Source organism: Entelurus aequoreus, linkage group LG18 (genome assembly GCF_033978785.1).
Source record: "Entelurus aequoreus isolate RoL-2023_Sb linkage group LG18, RoL_Eaeq_v1.1, whole genome shotgun sequence".
Taxonomy (NCBI): Eukaryota; Metazoa; Chordata; class Actinopteri; order Syngnathiformes; family Syngnathidae; genus Entelurus; species Entelurus aequoreus.
The window spans coordinates 28370769-28394541 of record NC_084748.1 but is presented as its reverse complement, the minus strand read 5'-3'; the positions used below and the strand labels follow the sequence as shown (position 1 = coordinate 28394541).

The 23773-nt window shown below is 41.1% G+C and overlaps 15 non-coding genes across 15 annotated transcripts; 5 read left to right on the top strand and 10 right to left on the bottom strand.

Annotated features, from left to right (window-relative positions):
* Positions 1–258: 258 nt before the first annotated feature.
* On the bottom strand, positions 259–332 carry trnan-guu (transfer RNA asparagine (anticodon GUU)). The gene has a single exon. It is a non-coding gene; the product is annotated as a tRNA-Asn (tRNA).
* Positions 333–554: 222 nt separating this feature from the next.
* On the bottom strand, positions 555–625 carry trnag-gcc (transfer RNA glycine (anticodon GCC)). The gene has a single exon. It is a non-coding gene; the product is annotated as a tRNA-Gly (tRNA).
* A 241-nt stretch (positions 626–866) lies between these two features.
* On the top strand, positions 867–939 carry trnav-aac (transfer RNA valine (anticodon AAC)). The gene has a single exon. It is a non-coding gene; the product is annotated as a tRNA-Val (tRNA).
* A 1355-nt stretch (positions 940–2294) lies between these two features.
* trnan-guu (transfer RNA asparagine (anticodon GUU)) lies at positions 2295–2368 on the bottom strand. The gene has a single exon. It is a non-coding gene; the product is annotated as a tRNA-Asn (tRNA).
* Positions 2369–4618: 2250 nt separating this feature from the next.
* Positions 4619–4689, bottom strand: trnag-gcc (transfer RNA glycine (anticodon GCC)). Its single transcript has one exon. It is a non-coding gene; the product is annotated as a tRNA-Gly (tRNA).
* A 241-nt stretch (positions 4690–4930) lies between these two features.
* On the top strand, positions 4931–5003 carry trnav-cac (transfer RNA valine (anticodon CAC)). Its single transcript has one exon. It is a non-coding gene; the product is annotated as a tRNA-Val (tRNA).
* Positions 5004–7370: 2367 nt separating this feature from the next.
* On the bottom strand, positions 7371–7444 carry trnan-guu (transfer RNA asparagine (anticodon GUU)). The gene has a single exon. It is a non-coding gene; the product is annotated as a tRNA-Asn (tRNA).
* A 222-nt stretch (positions 7445–7666) lies between these two features.
* Positions 7667–7737, bottom strand: trnag-gcc (transfer RNA glycine (anticodon GCC)). The gene has a single exon. It is a non-coding gene; the product is annotated as a tRNA-Gly (tRNA).
* A 241-nt stretch (positions 7738–7978) lies between these two features.
* trnav-aac (transfer RNA valine (anticodon AAC)) lies at positions 7979–8051 on the top strand. The gene has a single exon. It is a non-coding gene; the product is annotated as a tRNA-Val (tRNA).
* A 2402-nt stretch (positions 8052–10453) lies between these two features.
* Positions 10454–10527, bottom strand: trnan-guu (transfer RNA asparagine (anticodon GUU)). Its single transcript has one exon. It is a non-coding gene; the product is annotated as a tRNA-Asn (tRNA).
* A 222-nt stretch (positions 10528–10749) lies between these two features.
* Positions 10750–10820, bottom strand: trnag-gcc (transfer RNA glycine (anticodon GCC)). Its single transcript has one exon. It is a non-coding gene; the product is annotated as a tRNA-Gly (tRNA).
* A 241-nt stretch (positions 10821–11061) lies between these two features.
* On the top strand, positions 11062–11134 carry trnav-cac (transfer RNA valine (anticodon CAC)). Its single transcript has one exon. It is a non-coding gene; the product is annotated as a tRNA-Val (tRNA).
* A 10642-nt stretch (positions 11135–21776) lies between these two features.
* On the bottom strand, positions 21777–21850 carry trnan-guu (transfer RNA asparagine (anticodon GUU)). Its single transcript has one exon. It is a non-coding gene; the product is annotated as a tRNA-Asn (tRNA).
* Positions 21851–22072: 222 nt separating this feature from the next.
* trnag-gcc (transfer RNA glycine (anticodon GCC)) lies at positions 22073–22143 on the bottom strand. The gene has a single exon. It is a non-coding gene; the product is annotated as a tRNA-Gly (tRNA).
* Positions 22144–22384: 241 nt separating this feature from the next.
* trnav-aac (transfer RNA valine (anticodon AAC)) lies at positions 22385–22457 on the top strand. The gene has a single exon. It is a non-coding gene; the product is annotated as a tRNA-Val (tRNA).
* The last annotated feature ends 1316 nt before the right edge of the window (positions 22458–23773 follow it).

The window sequence follows — 23773 nt, the reverse complement described above, 5'->3', positions numbered from 1 at the left end:
CACTTTGACTGACACCAACAGCGCCTGGAAAAAAATGGGATTTCAACTCGATGCCTATAACCCTTCATTTAATTAATGATAGCCAATTTGAGGCGATAGCATTGATTATCAGTAATTTTCATTAGTTTAAACAAGCGTGGCTTGAAAGTTATGTTGCAAACGTAGCACACGTTTTCACTAGAAACTTTTTTGCAAACTTAGAGAAGGACATGGGCTGTACAAGAAAACCCTCGAACCCCCGTGCTTGTGTCAAAATCCCGTCCCTGGGTGGGCTTGAACCACCATCCTCTCAGTTAACAGCCGAACGCGCTGACCGATTGCGCCACGGAGACTGACTGGTTTACATGATAAATTACTCCCCGAAAAATTATAAAATCTCATGTTACGATGGCCCGATGTCATTGTCTTTGGATGGGCGTAACTAGAAGTACACTGCTTCAGCATTCGGGGAGTCCAATATGCCTTTTGGGTGGAATGCCTGTGTCTTGCGGTTGTCACAAACATTGCTTTTGTCCCTTATGAATATTGGTTAAAATGTAACAAGATCAACAGATTGCATTGGCTGGGAATCGGACCCGGGTCTCCCGCGTGGCAGGCGAGAATTCTACCACTGAACCACCAACGCCTGTGGAGTAATAGAGATTTATGAACTCGGTTAAGAGGAAGAACGTTTGAAATGCGGGCTGCGACAAACAAAACATGCTACAAAGTGGAACACATTCTACTTGCACAAGGGATATAACAACATCCACAAAAGGCAAGAAATGCAATGCAGCTAGTAACAGCAATAAGACTAGCGAGCACCATGTTTTCCGTCGGCCGAAAATGTACTTGTAAGTCTTGATAAAGGTCTGTGACTTGCAGCAGTTTCCATGGTGTAGTGGTTATCACGTTCGCCTAACACGCGAAAGGTCCCCTGTTCGAAACAGGGTGGAAACAATGCTTTTTTTACTTTCCTTCTTACGTCTATAAATAAGCAAGGAAAGAAATAATAGCAAGGTCCTGTGTTTCATCATGAAGTAGTTTGCAACATACCTGAGCACCTCATGTACAGCCGAGCTCACACAACACCAAATTTAGAGGGTTCTCGTATAGGCAGACCTTTGGCTTCAATATCATGAATGCTGGGTTCCATGAAAATGTCACGCACAAACCTATGAAATTTCTCATTCATTCAAGTGACTGTATTTTCAGGGCGTTGCATCGATTGCAACTGTACTGTGTAGATTGACTTATAAGACGTTTAACCTCACAGCTAAGCAGGAATCATAAGTGTAATTCCCAAAGATCAGTCAAAGATTCACCTGAAACCTAAATCATAGTAGAGGATGGTTTCGATCCATCGACCTCTGGGTTATGGGCCCAGCACGCTTCCGCTGCCTGTAACTAGAAGATGCTTACTCTGGTGAATATCCAAAGAGTTAGAGAAGACAGCTGTAGTCGGAATGGGTGTCAGCCTTCCATTTGAATTAAGAATCAGTCAAAGATTCGCTTGAAACCTAAGTCATAGCAGAGGATGGTTTCGATCCATCGACCTCTGGGTTATGGGCCCAGCACGCTTCCGCTGTGCCACTCTGCTGTCTGAACCTCAAAGATGCTTACTCTGGTGAATATCCAAAGAGTTAGAGAAGACAGCTGTAGTCCCAATGGGTGTCAGCCTTCCGTTTGAATTAAGAATCAGTCAAAGATTCGCTTGAAACCTAAGTCATAGCAGAGGATGGTTTCCATCCATCGACCTCTGGGTTATGGGCCCAGCACGCTTCTGCTGCGCCACTCTGCTGTCTGTAACTCAAAGATGCTTACTCTGGTGAATATCCAAAGAGTTAGAGAAGACAGCTGTAGTCCCAATGGGTGTCAGCCTTCCATTTGAATTAAGAATCAGTCGAAGATTCGCTTGAAACCTAAATCATAGCAGAGGATGGTTTCGATCCATCTACCTCTGGGTTATGGGCCCAGCACGCTTCCGCTGCCTGTAACTAGAAGATGCTTACTCTGGTGAATATCCAAAGAGTTAGAGAATACAGCTGTAGTCTGAATGGGTGTCAGCCTTCCATTTGAATTAAGAATCAGTCATAGATTCGCTTGAGACCTAAGTCATAGCAGAGGATGGTTTCGATCCATCGACCTCTGGGTTATGGGCCCAGCACGCTTCCGCTGCCTGTAACTAGAAGATGCTTATTCTGGTGAATATCCACAAAGTTAGAGAAGACAGCTGTTGTCTGAATGGGTGTCAGCCTTCCATTTGAATTAAGAATCAGTCAATGATTCACTTGAAACCTAAATCATCAAAATCCCGTCCCTGGGTGGGCTTGAACCACCATCCTCTCAGTTAACAGCCGAACGCGCTGACCGATTGCGCCACAGAGACTGGCTAGTTTAAGTGATAAATTACTCCCCAAAAAATTATAAAATCTCATGTTACGATAGCCCGATGTCATTGTCTTTGGATGGGCGTAACTAGAAGTACACTGCTTCAGCATTCGGGGAGTCCAATATGCCTTTTGGGTGGAATGACTGTGTCTTGCGGTTGTCACAAACATTGCTTTTGTCCCTTATGAATATTGGTTAAAATGTAACAAGATCAACAGATTGCATTGGCCGGGAATCGGACCCGGGTCTCCCGCGTGGCAGGCGAGAGATTTATCAACTCGGTTAAGAGGAAGAACGTTTGCAATGCGGGCTGCGACAGATAGATCAGGGGTCACCAACCTTTTTGAAACCAAGGGCTACTTCTTGGGTACTGATTACTGCGAAGGGCTACCAGTTAGATACACACTTAAATAAATTGCCAGAAGTAGCCAATTTGCTCAATTTACCTTTAACTCTGTTATTATTAATAATTAATGATATTTATCTTTGTGGAAACACTGATCATCTTAATGATTTCTCACAATAAATATATATAGAAACAGATAAATATCAATATGCAACACCTTATTTTTATACTTTCTCTAAGTGCACATTTTTCAAATTGAACATTTTCAAATGATCACTTCTAAGACAGTCTTGTGAAATCACAATATACCATTTTAACTAGCTAGCCACTAACATTTTTTAACAAATCATGAATTACTTTGCACCATGTTTGTACAAATAATAACTCATGTAAAATACAAAAGTAAACTCTCCAATTTTTAAATCATGTCACACTTTGAACTGGACACCAAATCTGTTATCTGTTTCTTTGTCAGTTAGTGGGAAGCCTGGCATTGCATGCTGTTAACTAGTGTGTTGTACTCTGGTGTGTAACTTGACACTGCAACTCTAATAGAGTCTTGCAGATGTGTATCAGTGAGGCGTGTTCTGTGTTTGTTCTTGATGAAGTTCATGTCAGAAAAGGCTGATTCACAAAGATAAGATTTTTCCTCATTGTTTGCGGAATCTTCTTAATCTTTTGGACATATTTTCACAGCAATCTGGCCTTAAGCTTAATTATGATAAATGTAAAATGTTAAGGATCGGAAATCTAAAGGGAACGTCCTTTCGAATGGAATGCAAAGTGCCTGTTTTGTGGACAGATGGACCAGTTAACATACTTGGTGTTGTTGTCCCAGAAAATCTGGAAGATCTAGGCTCAGTAAATTATGATAATCGACTAAGAAAGCTGGACAAAATTATGCAATTATGGAAAGGGAAATCCCTAACCTTGTATGGTAGAATGTCTATTGCCAACTCGTTAAATATTCCTCAATTTATTTATTTGTTTTTGTCATTACCAGCTCCATCACAAAACTTTTTTAAGATTTATGAGCGGAGGGTCTTCGATTTTGTCTGGAACGGCAAACCAGAAAAGATTAAAAGAAAGGTTTTGTACAAAGAGTATGAATACGGGGCCCTGAAACTTCTCAACCTTGAAGCTATGTGTCTGTCTTTAAAAGCATCAATTGTTCCAAAGATGTATTTAAACATTGAGTGGTACACAAATGTGGTTTCTGTTATTTTAGGAGAGTTCATTGACAATCATGATTTAGTCAATTTAATTATAGTACTCGGTAAAATGTTTATTTTTAAGGCCAAAAACAGATATTCACTTAGTAATACTTTCTTTAAAACATTTATTCAGTATTTTCTAACTTTAGAAAGTTACATGATTGAAAACGATAATGATGGAGAAGGTGGCAAGTTGGCTACATGACTCTTGTCTTACATTAAACATTAAGAAAACTGCAACAATGTATTTTGTAAACAAATATAAAATGTCATCCTTTCCAAATATAACGGTTAATAAGGAAATAATACAAAATGTTAGTGAATATCGTTACCTGGGTGTCATTTTGGAGCCAACACTTGGCTTTAAAAAACATATCAAACAGATGTGCCAGAGTCTTAAATACAACATAAAAACGTTCAAATGTATCAGGAATTCATTAACACTGGAGGCAGCTCAAACTTATTTTAATGCGATGATTATGTAAATTACTCCCCAAAAAATTATAAAATCTCATGTTACGATAGCCCGATGTCATTGTCTTTGGATGGGCGTAACTAGAAGTACACTGCTTCAGCATTCGGGGAGTCCAATATGCCTTTTGGGTGGAATGACTGTGTCTTGCGGTTGTCACAAACATTGCTTTTGTCCCTTATGAATATTAGTTAAAATGTAACAAGATCAACAGATTGCATTGGCCGGGAATCGGACCCGGGTCTCCCGCGTGGCAGGCGAGAATTCTACCACTGAACCACCAATGCCTGTGGAGTAATACAGATTTATGAACTCGGTTAAGAGGAAGAACGTTTGAAATGCGGGCTGCGACAAACAAAACATGCTACAAAGTGGAACACATTCTACTTGCACAAGGGATATAACAACATCCACAAAAGGCAAGAAATGCAATGCAGCTAGTAACAGCAATAAGACTAGCGAGCACCATGTTTTCCGTCGGCCGAAAATGTACTTGTAAGTCTTGATAAAGGTCTGTGACTTGCAGCAGTTTCCATGGTGTAGTGGTTATCACATTCGCCTCACACGCGAAAGGTCCCCTGTTCGAAACAGGGTGGAAACAAGGCTTCTTTTACTTTCCTTCTTACGTCTATAAATAAGCAAGGAAAGAAATAATAGCAAGGTCCTGTGTTTCATCATGAAGTAGTTTGCAACATACCTGAGAACCTCATGTACAGCCGAGCTCACACAACACCAAATTTAGAGGGTTCTCATATAGGCAGACCTTTGGCTTCAATATCATGAATGCTGGGTTCCATGAAAATGTCACGCACAAACCTATGAAATTTCTCATTCATTCAAGTCACTGTATTTTCAGGGCGTTGCATCGATTGCAGATGTACTGTGTAGATTGACTTATAAGACGTTTAACCTCTCAGCTAAGCAGGAATCATAAGTGTAATTCCCAAAGATTCACCTGAAACCTAAATCATAGTAGAGGATGGTTTCGATCCATCGACCTCTGGGTTATGGGCCCAGCACGCTTCCGCTGCGCCACTCTGCTGTCTGTAACTCAAAGATGCTTACTCTGGTGAATATCCAAAGAGTTAGAGAAGACAGCTGTAGTCCCAATGGGTGTCAGCCTTCCATTTGAATTAAGAATCAGTCAAAGATTCACCTGAAACCTAAATCATAGTAGAGGATGGTTTCGATCCATCGACCTCTGGGTTATGGGCCCAGCACGCTTCCGCTGCCTACAACTAGAAGATGCTTACTCTGGTGAATATCCAAAGAGTTAGAGAAGACAGCTGTAGTCTGAATGGGTGTCAGCCTTCCATTTGAATTAAGAATCAGTCAAAGATTCGCTTGAAACCTAAGTCATAGCAGAGGATGGTTTCGATCCATCGACCTCTGGGTTATGGGCCCAGCACGCTTCCGCTGCGCCACTCTGCTGTCTGTAACTCAAAGATGCTTACTCTGGTGAATATCCAAAGAGTTAGAGAAGACAGCTGTAGTCCCAATGGGTGTCAGCCTTCCATTTGAATTAAGAATCAGTCAAAGATTCACCTGAAACCTAAATCATAGTAGAGGATGGTTTCGATCCATCGACCTCTGGGTTATGGGCCCAGCACGCTTCCGCTGCCTGCAACTAGAAAATGCTTACTCTGGTGAATATCCAAAGAGTTAGAGAAGACAGCTGTAGTCTGAATGGGTGTCAGCCTTCCATTTGAATTAAGAATCAGTCAAAGATTCGCTTGAAACCTAAGTCATAGCAGAGGATGGTTTCGATCCATCGACCTCTGGGTTATGGGCCCAGCACGCTTCCGCTGCGCCACTCTGCTGTCTGTAACTCAAAGATGCTTACTCTGGTGAATATCCAAAGAGTTAGAGAAGACAGCTGTAGTCCCAATGGGTGTCAGCCTTCCATTTGAATTAAGAATCTGTCAAAGATTCGCTTGAAACCTAAATCATAGCAGAGGATGGTTTCCATCCATCGACCTCTGGGTTATGGGCCCAGCACGCTTCCGCTGCGCCACTCTGCTGTCTGTAACTCAAAGATGCTTACTCTGGTGAATATCCAAAGAGTTAGAGAAGACAGCTGTAGTCCCAATGGGTGTCAGCCTTCCATTTGAATTAAGAATCAGTCGAAGAATCGCTTGAAACATAAATCATAGTAGAGGATGGTTTCCATCCATCGACCTCTGGGTTATGGGCCCAGCACGCTTCCGCTGCCTGTAACTAGAAGATGCTTACTCTGGTGAATATCCACAGAGTTAGAGAAGACAGTTGTTGTCTGAATGGGTGTCAGCCTTCCATTTGAATTAAGAATCAGTCAATGATTCACTTCAAACCTAAATCATAACAGAGGATGGTTTCCATCCATCGACCTCTGGGTTATGGGCCCAGCACGCTTGCCCTGCGCCACTTTGCTGTCTGTAACTCCAAGATGCTTACTCTGGTGAATATCCAGACAAACTACTTGTAACAAAGTGATTTGGAACCCATCTTTCTTTCTGAGTCCTGATTGTGTCCACATTTTAAATGGCATTTTTTTTAAAGAAAACATTGTAGTAATCATCAAACTCTGTGGATCCATTGGGATTTTATTCAAAACGAATAGAATTTAGGCTTACATTCACGTGGTTTAAAAACAAACTGAGAAAGTGTTATGGAACTAACATCAAGACACTGACGGGATTTGAGCCCAACCTCTTCTGCTTAACAGTCAGGCACTTTGACTGACACCAACAGCGCCTGGAAAAAAAATGGGATTTCAACTCGATGCCTATAACCCTTCATTCAATTAATGATAGCCAATTTGAGGCGATAGCATTGATTATCAGTAATTTACATTAGTTTAAACAAGCTTGGCTTGAAAGTTATGTTGCAAACGTAGCACACGTTTTAACTAGAAACTTTTTTGCAAACTTAGAGAAGGACATGGGCTGTACAAGAAAACCCTCGAACCCCCGTGCTCGTGTCAAAATCCCGTCCCTGGGTGGGCTTGAACCACCATCCTCTCAGTTAACAGCCGAACGCGCTGACCGATTGCGCCACAGAGACTGGCTAGTTTAAATAATAAATTACTCCCCAAAAAATTATAAAATCTCATGTTACGATAGCCCGATGTCATTGTCTTTGGATGGGCGTTACTAGAAGTACACTGCTTCAGCATTCGGGGAGTCCAATATGCCTTTTGGGTGGAATGACTGTGTCTTGCGGTTGTCACAAACATTGCTTTTGTCCCTTATGAATATTGGTTAAAATGTAACAAGATCAACAGATTGCATTGGCCGGGAATCGGACCCGGGTCTCCCGCGTGGCAGGCGAGAATTCTACCACTGAACCACCAATGCCTGTGGAAAAGTAGAGATTTATGAACTCGGTTAAGAGGAAGAACGTTTGAAATGCGGGCTGCGACAAACAAAACATGCTACAAAGTGGAACACATTCTACTTGCACAAGGGATATAACAACCTCCACAAAAGGCAAGAAATGCAATTCAGCTAGTAACAGCAATAAGACTAGCGAGCACCATGTTTTCCGTCGGCCGAAAATGTACTTGTAAGTCTTGATAAAGGTCTGTGACTTGCAGCAGTTTCCATGGTGTAGTGGTTATCACATTCGCCTAACACGCGAAAGGTCCCCTGTTCGAAACAGGGTGGAAGCAAGGCTTTTTTTACTTTCCTTCTTACGTCTATAAATAAGCAAGGAAAGAAATAATAGCAAGGTCCTGTGTTTCATCATGAAGTAGATTGCAACATACCTGAGCACCTCATGTACAGCCGGGCTCACACAACACCAAATTTAGAGGGTTCTCATATAGGCAGACCTTTGGCTTCAATATCATGAATGCTGGGTTCCATGAAAATGTCACGCACAAACCTATGAAATTTCTCATTCATTCAAGTCACTGTATTTTCAGGGCGTTGCATCGATTGCAACTGTACTGTGTAGATTGACTTATAAGACGTTTAACCTCTCAGCTAACCAGGAATCATAAGTGTAATTCCCAAAGATTCACCTGAAACCTAAATCATAGTAGAGGATGGTTTCGATCCATCGACCTCTGGGTTATGGGCCCAGCACGCTTCCGCTGCGCCACTCTGCTGTCTGTAACTCAAAGATGCTTACTCTGGTGAATATCCAAAGAGTTAGAGAAGACAGCTGTAGTCCCAATGGGTGTCAGCCTTCCATTTGAATTAAGAATCAGTCAAAGATTCACCTGAAACCTAAATCATAGTAGAGGATGGTTTCGATCCATCGACCTCTGGGTTATGGGCCCAGCACGCTTCCGCTGCCTGTAACTAGAAGATGCTTTCTCTGGTGAATATCCAAAGAGTTAGAGAAGACAGCTGTAGTCTGAATGGGTGTCAGCCTTCCATTTGAATTAAGAATCAGTCAAAGATTCGCTTGAAACCTAAATCATAGCAGAGGATGGTTTCCATCCATCGACCTCTGGGTTATGGGCCCAGCACGCTTCCGCTGCGCCACTCTGCTGTCTGTAACTCAAAGATGCTTACTCTGGTGAATATCCAAAGAGTTAGAGAAGACAGCTGTAGTCCCAATGGGTGTCAGCCTTCCATTTGAATTAAGAATCTGTCAAAGATTCGCTTGAAACCTAAGTCATAGCAGAGGATGGTTTCCATCAATCGACCTCTGGGTTATGGGCCCAGCACGCTTCCGCTGCGCCACTCTGCTGTCTGTAACTCAAAGATGCTTACTCTGGTGAATATCCAAAGAGTTAGAGAAGACAGCTGTAGTCCCAATGGGTGTCAGCCTTCCATTTGAATTAAGAATCAGTCGAAGATTCGCTTGAAACCTAAATCAAAGCAGAGGATGGTTTCCATCCATCGACCTCTGGGTTATGGGCCCAGCACGCTTCCGCTGCGCCACTCCGCTGTCTGTAACTCAAAGATGCTTACTTTGGTGAATATCCAAAGAGTTAGAGAAGACAGCTGTAGTCCCAGTGGGTGTCAGCCTTCCATTTGAATTAAGAATCAGTCGAAGATTCGCTTGAAACCTAAATCATAGCAGAGGATGGTTTCCATCCATCGACCTCTGGGTTATGGGCCCAGCACGCTTCCGCTGCGCCACTCTGCTGTCTGTAACTCAAAGATGCTTACTCTGGTGAATATCCAAAGAGTTAGAGAAGACAGCTGTAGTCCCAATGGGTGTCAGCCTTCCATTTGAATTAAGAATCAGTCGAAGATTCGCTTGAAACCTAAATCAAAGCAGAGGATGGTTTCCATCCATCGACCTCTGGGTTATGGGCCCAGCACGCTTCCGCTGCGCCACTCCGCTGTCTGTAACTCAAAGATGCTTACTTTGGTGAATATCCAAAGAGTTAGAGAAGACAGCTGTAGTCCCAGTGGGTGTCAGCCTTCCATTTGAATTAAGAATCAGTCGAAGATTCGCTTGAAACCTAAATCATAGCAGAGGATGGTTTCCATCCATCGACCTCTGGGTTATGGGCCCAGCACGCTTCCCCTGCGCCACTCTGCTGTCTGTAACTCCAAGATGCTTACTCTGGTGAATATCCAGACAAACTACTTGTAACAAAGTGATTTGGAACCCATCTGAAGTAGTCTTTCTTTCTGAGTCCTGGTTGTGTCCACATTTTAAATGGCATTTTTTTTAAAGAAAACATAGTAGTAATCATCAAACTCTGTGGATCCATTGGGATTTTATTCAAAACGAATATAATTTAGGCTTACATTCACGTGGTTTGAAAACAAACTGAGAAAGTGTAATGGAACTAACATCAAGACACTGACGGGATTTGAGCCCAACCTCTTCTGCTTAACAGTCAGGCACTTTGATTGACACCAACAGCGCCTGGAAAAAAATGGGATTTCAACTCGATGCCTATAACCCTTCATTCAATTAATGATAGCCAATTTGAGGCGATCGCATTGATGATCAGTAATTTACATTAGTTTAAACAAGCTTGGCTTGAAAGTTATGTTGCAAACGTAGCACACGTTTTAACTAGAAACTTTTTTGCAAACTTAGAGAAGGACATGGGCTGTACAAGAAAACCCTCGAACCCCCGTGCTCGTGTCAAAATCCCGTCCCTGGGTGGGCTTGGACCACCGTCCTCTCAGTTAACAGCCGAACGCGCTGACCGATTGCGCCACAGAGACTGACTAGTTTAAATGATAAATTACTCCCCAAAAAATTATAAAATCTCATGTTACGATAGCCCGATGTCATTGTCTTTGGATGGGCGTAACTAGAAGTACACTGCTTCAGCATTCGGGGAGTCCAATATGCCTTTTGGGTGGAATGACTGTGTCTTGCGGTTGTCACAAACATTGCTTTTGTCCCTTATGAATATTAGTTAAAATGTAACAAGATCAACAGATTGCATTGGCCGGGAATCGGACCCGGGTCTCCCGCGTGGCAGGCGAGAATTCTACCACTGAACCACCAATGCCTGTGGAGTAATAGAGATTTATGAACTCGGTTAAGAGGAAGAACGTTTGAAATGCGGGCTGCGACAAACAAAACATGCTACAAAGTGGAACACATTCTACTTGCACAAGGGATATAACAACATCCACAAAAGGCAAGAAATGCAATGCAGCTAGTAACAGCAATAAGACTAGCGAGCACCATGTTTTCCGTCGGCCGAAAATGTACTTGTAAGTCTTGATAAAGGTCTGTGACTTGCAGCAGTTTCCATGGTGTAGTGGTTATCACATTCGCCTCACACGCGAAAGGTCCCCTGTTCGAAACAGGGTGGAAACAAGGCTTCTTTTACTTTCCTTCTTACGTCTATAAATAAGCAAGGAAAGAAATAATAGCAAGGTCCTGTGTTTCATCATGAAGTAGTTTGCAACATACCTGAGCACCTCATGTACAGCCGAGCTCACACAACACCAAATTTAGAGGGTTCTCATATAGGCAGACGTTTGGCTTCAATATCATGAATGCTGGGTTCCATGAAAATGTCACGCACAAACCTATGAAATTTCTCATTCATTCAAGTCACTGTATTTTCAGGGCGTTGCATCGATTGCAACTGTACTGTGTAGATTGACTTATAAGACGTTTAACCTCTCAGCTAAGCAGGAATCATAAGTGTAATTCCCAAAGATTCACCTGAAACCTAAATCATAGTAGAGGATGGTTTCGATCCATCGACCTCTGGGTTATGGGCCCAGCACGCTTCCGCTGCGCCACTCTGCTGTCTGTAACTCAAAGATGCTTACTCTGGTGAATATCCAAAGAGTTAGAGAAGACAGCTGTAGTCCCAATGGGTGTCAGCCTTCCATTTGAATTAAGAATCAGTCAAAGATTCACCTGAAACCTAAATCATAGTAGAGGATGGTTTCGATCCATCGACCTCTGGGTTATGGGCCCAGCACGCTTCCGCTGCCTGTAACTAGAAGATGCTTACTCTGGTGAATATCCAAAGAGTTAGAGAAGACAGCTGTAGTCTGAATGGGTGTCAGCCTTCCATTTGAATTAAGAATCAGTCAAAGATTCGCTTGAAACCTAAGTCATAGCAGAGGATGGCTTGGATCCATCGACCTCTGGGTTATGGGCCCAGCACGCTTCCGCTGCGCCACTCTGCTGTCTGTAACTCAAAGATGCTTACTCTGGTGAATATCCAAAGAGTTAGAGAAGACAGCTGTAGTCCCAATGGGTGTCAGCCTTCCATTTGAATTAAGAATCTGTCAAAGATTCGCTTGAAACCTAAGTCATAGCAGAGGATGGTTTCCATCCTTCGACCTCTGGGTTATGGGCCCAGCACGCTTTCGCTGCGCCACTCTGCTGTCTGTAACTCAAAGATGCTTACTCTGGTGAATATCCAAAGAGTTAGAGAAGACAGCTGTAGTCCCAATGGGTGTCAGCCTTCCATTTGAATTAAGAATCTGTCAAAGATTCGCTTGAAACCTAAGTCATAGCAGAGGATGGTTTCCATCCATCGACCTCTGGGTTATGGGCCCAGCCCGCTTCCGCTGCGCCACTCTGCTGTCTGTAACTCAAAGATGCTTACTCTGGTGAATATCCAAAGAGTTAGAGAAGACAGCTGTAGTCCCAATGGGTGTCAGCCTTCCATTTGAATTAAGAATCAGTCGAAGATTCGCTTGAAACCTAAATCATAGCAGAGGATGGTTTCCATCCATCGACCTCTGGGTTATGGGCCCAGCACGCTTCCGCTGCCTGTAACTAGAAGATGCTTACTCTGGTGAATATCCACAGAGTTAGAGAAGACAGTTGTTGTCTGAATGGGTGTCAGCCTTCCATTTGAATTAAGAATCAGTCAATGATTCACTTGAAACCTAAATCATAACAGAGGATGGTTTCCATCCATCGACCTCTGGGTTATGGGCCCAGCACGCTTCCCCTGCGCCACTCTGCTGTCTGTAACTCCAAGATGCTTACTCTGGTGAATATCCAGACAAACTACTTCTAACGAAGTGATTTGGAACCCATCTGAAGTAGTCTTTCTTTCTGAGTCCTGGTTTTGTCCACATTTTAAATGGCATTTTTTTTAAAGAAAACATTGTAGTAATCATCAAACTCTGTGGATCCATTGGGATTTTATTCAAAACGAATAGAATTTAGGCTTACATTCACGTGGTTTGAAAACAAACTGAGAAAGTGTAATGGAACTAACATCAAGACACTGACGGGATTTGAGCCCAACCTCTTCTGCTTAACAGTCAGGCACTTTGACTGACACCAACAGCACCTGGAAAAAAAATGGGATTTCAACTCGATGCCTATAACCCTTCATTCAATTAATGATAGCCAATTTGAGGCGATAGCATTGATTATCAGTAATTTACATTAGTTCAAACAAGCTTGGCTTGAAAGTTATGTTGCAAACGTAGCACACGTTTTAACTAGAAACTTTTTTGCAAACTTAGAGAAGTGTAGTGGAAAGTCCAGGTTGTCAATGAGAACCAAAGTAGATTTAACACAAGAGTTTTATTTTACTCATAATCAAATGGTACAATGGTTGGGTTGAGTTGTCTAGCACACAGAAAGTTTCCCCCCCGGGCGCGCCCGTCACCATGAAAAAGATGGTCCCCAAAACACTCTCTTTGTTTGGCTTTATCCCTTTCTTATCTCTCTTGTTAGTGCGTCAATGTCTTATTTTGTTTTCCCTATCTGTTCCATAGCAAATCGAATCTTTTAGACAGTCAACACATTCACTAGACAGGTTGGCATGACTTAAAGTTCACTTTTGTCCCACAGAAGAGGAAGAGAAATCAAAATGAGCATACATTTTTGACAGACATGAACTATAGGTCAAAGGTCAGAAATTCTACTACATACCCGCCTTCCAGGGTCTTAAGACCCTGGACCAAAACAATTTCTGATATAGACCACTAAATTAAATCACTACCGCAGATAGAGGCAAAAACCTCAATGTTTTTATACGAGGCAAAAATTGTTGTTACCAGCCTGCAGTAAAACCATCTCACAGAACACAATTAGTGGCCTACCCTTTGAGTTAGTAACGTAATACCAAAATACTTTGATCATGAACATAATTAGATGAATATATATATGCTTATTCAAGATGTATTTTCACATTAATAATGAATCAAACAAGATCTGGTTTAGAATTAATATAGACTTATGACTGTAAGCTGTTGCATTATTATTTTTCCCGGCATTTGCAATGAATGTAGTTACCAATTGATTTTGTACACACAACTGAATTTCGTATGAGTCCATGTTCGATTAGTGCTCGTATAGATGGCTCGGTGGTGCCTCAGGCTGGTGGCCTGCCGACACCTCGTTGGGCTTTTGGCTGCCTTGGTGAAGAAAGAGATCCACTCAAACAGTCTGTCTCTGTCTCTTCTTGGGGTGTGGTTCAGTCCATTGGGCAGACTGTTCAGTGGCATGTGCGTGCTGGCCGAAATTGGGGAAAACTCAGGTAGAGTTGGAGCTGTGGGGGCTTTGGGGAAGGCTGGGGCAGAGTATGGGGCGTGGGGCTTTGGTCCAGGCCCTCGGCTTGCTTCAGGCCTCCTCGCTGCTTCGGCACTCCCGACACTTCTTTCCACAGCTGCTGGAGTCCCGGTGGACATATTGGCTGGCAACCTTAGTTGTTCTCGTCATCGCTGGCAAGGTGTTGTCTCTCCTCTCGGTTCCTTCCAGTCAGGTATCGGGTGTTGGTCCTGGATCGGCTTTGACCGTGCCCCTCTTAGCGAGTGCAAGGGAATCTGGAGTGGCTGCTTTCATCCTCAAATCTGCACAGAGGAACTGGCACACAAATTCTACATTTTGCAAACTTACCATTTTGGTCTCATGGTCTTTCCACCTTCCTAGGAAGCTGCTGGTCCTGAGAAGTGCTGATCTTGTGACTGAAGATGATAGCCTGTTTTCTTAAAATAGGTGCCGTTGTTTGACCTAATCTTTTTGGGGAAACCATGTCGGGATATTAGATCATTCACAAAACATTTAATTACTGAATTGGCACCCTCCTTTGAGGTTGGGGTTGCTTTCGCCAACCACTGCAATTGTCAATCTAAATCATTACGTTCCTTTATCCTTGTACCGGATTGATCATATCCATTAAATAAAACCTCAACACGCTCAAACTTGACCCAATCCAAACTCACCTCCCCCCTCTGTCCCTCTCACAGGGACAGTGTTAGTCGTAGTAATAGTAATAGTAGTAGTAGTATTAGTAGTTTCAGAAACATCCAAGAAAAAGAAAAGACAGCTGATAGTCAAGTACAGCAAGAACAGAGGCGGAGGACAGGTCATGTTTGAGGTCACTGTTCGCTTTTGCAATAGTACTTTGATATTTTACAACACCTAGTGAATTATTGTGGCCACAATAATTCACTAAATAGTTGTATTTAATTTAGTCTATCTATGATGGGACAATGCACAGAAACATTAAGTTCAGAAACAGATATGTTCTGTACCAGATTATATCTAAATAGCTACTTTCCATCTGCAGTCCCTGGCCACCTAAATTAAAGGGATCCAAAAATCAAGCACTAAAATTATGACACTAATTAATCATAATAAATATATACATTCATAATAATCAATAATTAATCAAAAATAATCATACTGTAGCATGTATTCAATTATAAGAAAAGTCACCAAATGCCCCTTCATGGACACATACTTACCATACAATACAACCACACCGTATTTACATCATCACACAAAGACAATACATGCTCTTGTTCACATCTGTCATCATTCGTAAAAACAACCAAGATTTTAACAGCCATACCTCACAATTTACAACAAAAATGCTCTCATGGATAAATATAATACTCATTAAATTGATGTGTCAACATAATGCCCATCTTAGTGACCGTGTGAGCAGCCTTGATTGCTCCAAAGCCACTTTTTAATTTCAAATTTTCTGAGGAAAATGTGATTTTAATTTCAACATACTCAAATTGATCTACTTTTAATGTTTTCCCTTTCATAAATCATAATTCCTCCCCCCTTTGTCACTCGATCTGTTTTTTCTGTAATGTTGTCCCCCGGGACATTAATTAGAACGTAAAGGTGTTGTGGGTTTTAACCATGTCTCTGATAGACACGGTAATCCGGATTAGAGTCTGACAGTAACTGCTGTATTTGTTCAGTATATTTCCTGTGGTAGAAAGTTTATTAATGCGGACACGTTTGTTACTGAATACTTTCTACAGACTTCTGTCTCTCTGCGACTTTGTGTATGTAATAAACAACTATAAATATTTGATATGCTTAAATTTTGTTTTAGCTCAGCTGTTGTGTAGCTGCTAGCTCTTTGTAGCCTACAGCAGAAATGTCCAAATTGCAACCAATAGCTATGTTTTTAACAGACAACCGAAATAATTGATTTGCGTATCGGTTCAATCAGCGGCAGCTACGCCCTGTTTTATCATTTGACCTAATTTTTTTTTGTTTCGTAGGCAGGACAGAGGGAACAATGTGGGTCATTAGTTGTCCATCTTATACCATTCTAATTGTTTTAAGGATAGTTCACATGAGCGGCCATACCTTGAGTCCCACCATATATAAGAGTCAAAAGGCTCCTATTATGAGTCGTCTAATTGGTGATCATACACTTTGGCGGTTTGGGTGGCAGGACACACGGACGCACCTCCGTCAGCTAGTGCTAGGACAGTTGGAGCAGTCCCCGTCTTCCACTCATTCCTGGGAGGCGTCCCCAGTAGTTGTCAGCTGATGTCGTGCTGTCAGGCAACATCAGGAAGTTCCTTCTGTGCAGTATTGAATTGTCAGGGCACAGTTCGTAAGCAGGTCATTACAAGGTGTGTGCAGGTTGACCACAAAGGAATGCTTCAAAGATTGTGTTGAACATTGTCCGTTGACACTTATGTCCAGCAGGGGTCTGTTTGTATCCTGCTGTTCGTCCTGCTGTCACACCTGTATTTTTTGTGAGCATGTTCTGGCTACACCTTGGAGCTTGTCTTGTTCAGAGAAGTTGGTAGTCCCCCGGCTGCACATCCTTTCCACCCTCGCTTGACCTGTCACAACCGTGGCTACCACCCAAGTCCGTCTGTATGGTTTTACGTTTTGTTGAGGTTTTTTCCTCCAGAATTTGGAACTCAAAACATGTACACCCATCGTTTTCATATCCTCTCGGTTAGTTCAATTTGCATATCACGTTTTAAAATTACAGTCTTAACTATCCCATTAATTGCTAATCAAAAACCTTAATTCAAAGATTATACGTACTACTTCATGTGTATTTAAGTACCCTTTTAATTCACTTAAAGATTATCTATAAGTTAATTTAAACTATCATTTGTCTATCAGTAGGCGCGAGCAAGCTGTCATGCTTGCACTCTGACCTCCTGCTGTGCGTGATACTCTCCAAAACAAAGGAATGTTTTTATTCACGTTTCTCCTTATCTTTCAGCTAAATCTTTTAATCTTTTAACTTTTAACGTCCGTACTGTGTTTATTTTTATTGTCTGCATTTTAATGTTGCTTTTATTTTCTTTCATTTCACTTTGTTGCATGAAAAACGCCACACAAACATGTCCTTGCCTTGCCCGTCTCCGACTGGTTATCCAACCTAGTCATAACAAACACACAAGGCCATGCTCTAGGCGCCAGCCCTAATCACACTTCTCCTCTTTTTTAACACCCTACATATCGGCCCTTATTCTAATTATTAATGTAGGCTGTTATTTGTAATTATTATTCAACACTATTCACAGCAAACAGTTGTAAAGTTATAGTTATTCGCATTATACTCTCAAAATCTATAGCTAACTGAAAGCTGTTGAGATTTGGTTTGCGTACTTCATCTCAGTGGCCTAGTGGTTAGAGTGTCCGCCCTGAGATCGGCAGGTCGCAAGTTCAAAACCCCGGTCGAGTCATACCAAAGACCACAAAAAACTTGGGAGCCAAATCACCAAACATGATTCCCGGGCGCATGGTATGGTGTACTGCAATGTCTAAATAAAACTATAAATTACTCCAAACTAAAATGTCAGACTGCACTTCAAAGTTACTTTTATTAAATTAATTTCCAAACTAACCACCACCACAGCAGATATCTTCCTCAGTCCTATCCCAATACTCCCAAAAATTAGAAAGGTGTTTCACAATAGTGGTTAAGTAGTTATTTTAAGTAATAGATCTCAATATGTAGAAATTAATAAGACTAAATTTGCCCTAGTGTGTGAATGTTGTCTGTCTATCTATCTGTGTTGGCCCTGTGATGAGGTGGCGACCTGTCCACGGTGCAAAGTCAAATTGTGAAACACAAATTAAAGTTGAATCAAGTGGAAATTGACAGAGTATATGAACTACATTCTTGAGAATAGTAATTGATCATTAATATGTTGGAAGCCGCATATTGAACATATTAAAGAAAATATCCAATTCCATTGCTATTCGGTATAAAGTAAAACACATGCTGAATAAGAAATGTCTGCACATGTTATATTATTCATTTATTTTTCCATAAGTTTGGGGAAATGTTTATAGACGAATTATAGACCCAATACTTAAACTTAAAAGGCTCATTTCAATAATACACAAAGCATTATTATTATGATCATATCAATCCATTTTTTAAGTCATAATGTGTTAAATGTTCAGATAATTTAATTTTAAAACAATGGCAATTATGTTTCCAAGTAAAGAACAACAGCCTTCCAGTTTGTATTCTTAGCTTGTTTACATTATGAGGAGACACTATCATTTACGGGGGATATCGATTTTTGAAATAGGTCAAGTAAAATAAAATAAAAACACAAATGTATTTCAGTTTTAGGAGTTAAATGATGTACCATCCTCAGTGATGAGCTGAACACATGTAGTTTTTTGTTATGGTTTAAAAGACCCTTGAAAAGTAAAGTTTTCTCAACATTATAAAATATAGTAACAATTACTTTCATCTTTTAACGTTGATGTTCCAGGTAATTTAATGTTCAGTAATTGTATATCATATGCCAATATAAGCTTTGGCTTCGGCCTATTCTTTTTTTTCGGTCATTCTTTTTTCTTTTCTTTTCTTTGTGTAAATGTGTATGATTGTTAATATGTCTAATTTACTGTTAAACTGCTCACACAAATTGGTTGATGGTTGATTATATAACCAAAATAAACCTATTTCATTTATTCATTCATTATCTATCGTACTCATAGTTTTATTCCATTTTGTTATTCTACATGCACCAATGTCACATAGAAATGTGCTTTCTTTGTTATTTATTTACATTATTATTTCTGGTTTACTTGCTGTCTGTTTACTTAAGTTCTCATATTTTGGTCTGTCTTCCTTCTGATTAGAATTTGTTTAACGCTTCTCTACGTTTTGTTTTGACAATGGCGCTGAGTGGCTCTTATCTGTACTTCTTCAGACTCTATGTTTCACAGATGCCCTTAGATGTATTAGAATATAAATTTAACTTTTATTTTATTGTGTGTTTATTCCTAAAAAAAATTAAAATGTCAATGTATGATCAATTTATCTTTATCAAATTTAAATTCAATATTATTAATTTATTTGTTGTATAACTATTAATTCAAAGTTACAATGTGTCCTAATCTATGATGTTCGTGCGTGTGTGTTTGTCTCAACTTCCACACAGAAACTGGATGGATCAGATAAGCAACAAGGCTGTACCAAAAAAAAAAGTATACTAGACATATAAATGAATGATGAATTAAACAATGTTTCAATGTCCCACAATCTGTATTTATTGATTGATATTTAAACGTGTAATTTTCCATATATCTATTATTTTACTGGACTTAGCAAGCACCTACTACTAGCACACTCTACAGACCGAGAATAACTGTTCAACCACACTTAGTAATGCCAAGCTAGATGCTAACTTAGCCTTACTATGCCTAAGTAAGCAAACTTTTGCTAACCTAGCCCAATGCTATGCTAACACAATGCTAACCTAGCTCAATGCTATGCTAACACAATGCTAACCCAGCTCAATGCTATCAGTGTCACTCCTCTTCGAACCAATGCCTCACGCAGCTGTCACTCACACAGCCTCGTCACACGCACACACTCTTATCTCAAAATGTCTCCCAGCTTTTTTTTTTTTATATGCGTCACACAGTCACTCACACACAGAGAATTTACCAGCGAGCAAGAGCCTTTTTTCCCGTACTCAAAATCTCAGTGTTTAAAACAACTGTAATATCGCACAGTCACAATCACCAGTATAGTTAAAAACAAATTCAAATGACTGGAATTAGCTCGCAGCGCCCACGAGGGGGAGCCTCCCTGCTTAGGCTGCTGCCTCCGCGATCCAACCTCTTGATAAGCGAAAGAAAATAATTATATGGATCGATCATTCACTCATGTGTTTTCTGTATATAACTTTGTCTATTTTCTCACACGCACACACATAACCAACAATTTCCCAGGTCTTGCAGATCAGCGTGGGTGCGAAAAAAGCGTGAGGGAACTCTCACAAAAGCATGAGGGAGAATTAAAACAGATAAGAAACCAGGTGCTACACAAAAGTTATTAAAATACGCAGATATATATATATAAATTTAAAAACACACATTTTTATCCCACAAAACACTCCCCCCTGGTCCGGACCAATATAAACAACTAATGCACGCGTGCTTTTGTGGAATCGGCCGTCTCATAACACACACACGCAGGTCATTCTTACTCATATAACGGCGATTAACCCATTCAGCGGAGCAAATCCTGCTTTTCCTTCCTGACCAACACGGATAACAGCCTAAGGCGCTGTAGAATCACCAGGAATCACCCTTCAATTTCTACAGTACATCGTGTCTGGTCAGTCCATATAGTTTCACCAAGGCTCTACCATATGGAGCCCTTACTCTATCCATCTATACTGCAGCAAATTTCCAAATTCGTGACAACTTGGCTCAGTTGATCTCCTTTACCGGAGTCACTGAACGATCACCTTATATCAGGCTTTTTACCCGGCTGCAGCTTCCACATAGACAGATACGTAGGACCTTCATAGACGTCATAAATTTGTGTGGGCCAAATGTCACATCAGTTTAGCCAACCTTGCCTTAAATTTCGCTGTGTCCAACTCCGGCTAACCATGTACTTGCAGAAAAAAGCATCCTCTGCCAACAACGACAGAGGATGAAGAGGTTAAAAGAAATTTTTCGTCTCACATTGTCTATGCTTCTACACTCCAAACCACCAAAATTCTATCAACAATCCCCATTTGTTAAAAACAAGAGATTACAAGTTTTCAACAAACACACAGACAAATGATCACATATAATACAACTCAAGCCAACCAACACATGCCCCAGTCTAGGTTGTTTTTGGAGAACTATCTTTTATGAAAAAAAAATTCAGTTTTCATCTTACCGATCCCGTTTCTCTTCAGACAGACAACTTTTACACAATAAGCAAAATAGCTTACCTTTTATTAGATGCGCGCGTGCAAGCGTTGTCTGCCTGAGAGAGAAGCCGGGAGCGGATGTTGACTTGCAGAGTTCTGGACCATCCTGTTCGTGACGCCAATTTTGTAGTGGAAAGTCCAGGTTGTCAATGACAACCAAAGTAGATTTAACACAAGAGTTTTATTTTACTCATAATCAAATGGTACAATGGTTGGGTTGAGTTGTCTAGCACACAGAAAGTTTCCCCCCCGGGCGCGCCCGTCACCATGAAAAAGATGGTCCCCAAAACACTCTCTTCGTTTGGCTTTATCCCTTTCTTATCTCTCTTGTTAGTGCGTCAATGTCTTATTTTGTTTTCCCTATCTGTTCCATAGCAACTCGAATCTTTTAGACAGTCAACACATTCACTAGACAGGTTGGCACTTTTGTCCCACAGAAGAGGAAGAGAAATCAAAATGAGCATACATTTTTGACAGACATGAACTATAGGTCAAAGGTCAGAAATTCTACTACAACATGGGCTGTACAAGAAAACCCTCGAACCCCCGTGCTCGTGTCAAAATCCCGTCCCTGGGTGGGCTTGAACCACCATCCTCTCAGTTAACAGCCGAACGCGCTGACCGATTGCGCCACAGAGACTGGCTAGTTTAAATGATAAATTACTCCCCAAAAAATTATAAAATCTCATGTTACGATAGCCCGATGTCATTGTCTTTGGATGGGCGTAACTAGAAGTACACTGCTTCAGCATTCGGGGAGTCCAATATGCCTTTTGGGTGGAATGACTGTGTCTTGCGGTTGTCACAAACATTGCTTTTGTCCCTTATGAATATTGGTTAAAATGTAACAAAATCAACAGATTGCATTGGCCGGGAATCGGACCCGGGTCTCCCACGTGGCAGGCGAGAATTCTACCACTGAACCACCAATGCCTGTGTAATAATAGAGATTTATGAACTCGGTTAAGAGGAAGAACGTTTGAAATGCGGGCTGCGACAAACAAAACATGCTACAAAGTGGAACACATTCTACTTGCACAAGGGATATAACAACATCCACAAAAGGCAAGAAAGGCAATGCAGCTAGTAACAGCAATAAGACTAGCGAGCACCATGTTTTCCGTCGGCCGAAAATGTACTTGTAAGTCTTCATAAAGGTCTGTGACTTGCAGCAGTTTCCATGGTGTAGTGGTTATCACATTCGCCTAACACGCGAAAGGTCCCCTGTTCGAAACAGGGTGGAAACAAGGCTTCTTTTACTTTCCTTCTTACGTCTATAAATAAGCAAGGAAAGAAATAATAGCAAGGTCCTGTGTTTCATCATGAAATAGATTGCAACATACCTGAGCACCTCATGTACAGCCGAGCTCACACAACACCAAATTTAGAGGGTTCTCATATAGGCAGACCTTTGGCTTCAATATCATGAATGCTGGGTTCCATGAAAATGTCACGCACAAACCTATGAAATTTCTCATTCATTCAAGTCACTGTATTTTCAGGGCGTTGCATCGATTGCAACTGTACTGTGTAGATCAGGGGTGTCAAACTCATTTTAGATCGGGGGCCACATGGAGAAAAATCTACTCCCAGGTGGGCCGGACAGGTAAAATCACGGCACGATAACTTAAAAATAAAGACAAATTCAGATTGTTTTCTTTGTTTAAAAATAGAACAAGAAAATTCTGAAAATGTACAAATCATAATGTTGTTGTTGTTTTTTTTACACTTACATGTTGCGGTTAATAGTATTCTATCTTTATTTGTCGTTATTTATATTTTCTGAATACATTATGTGATAATGTTCATCAGTCAACTCATTGGTGTTAATTTTCAATCTATTACGATAAAAAAATTATATCAAAATCAAATTACAGGATGTCATTCATGCAAGTTTGCTCATTTTCCTTAACTGGTGCACTAACATCATGTGGTTTATTTTTTTTTTACATATGTAGCATAATCTACAAAGATGCAAATAATTGCTATTGTGACATCTAGTGGACACATATAGAACAGCAGTTTCTTTCATTCAAAAATTTTGGTTCATTTTTATACTTAGCAAACTCATCCCGCGGGCCGGATAAAACCTGTCCGCGGGCCTGATCCGGCCCACGGGCCGTACGTTTGACACCCCTGGTGTAGATTGACTTATAAGACGTTTAACCTCTCAGCTAAGCAGGAATCATAAGTGTAATTCCCAAAGATTCACCTGAAACCTAAATCATAGTAGAGGATGGTTTCGATCCATCGACCTCTGGGTTATGGGCCCAGCACGCTTGCGCTGCGCCACTCTGCTGTCTGTAACTCAAAGATGCTTACTCTGGTGAATATCCAAAGAGTTAGAGAAGACAGCTGTAGTCCCAATGGGTGTAAGCCTTCCATTTGAATTAAGAATCAGTCAAAGATTCACCTGAAACCTAAATCATAGTAGAGGATGGTTTCGATCCATCGACCTCTGGGTTATGGGCCCAGCACGCTTCCGCTGCCTGTAACTAGAAGATGCTTACTCTGGTGAATATCCAAAGAGTTAGAGAAGACAGCTGTAGTCCCAATGGGTGTC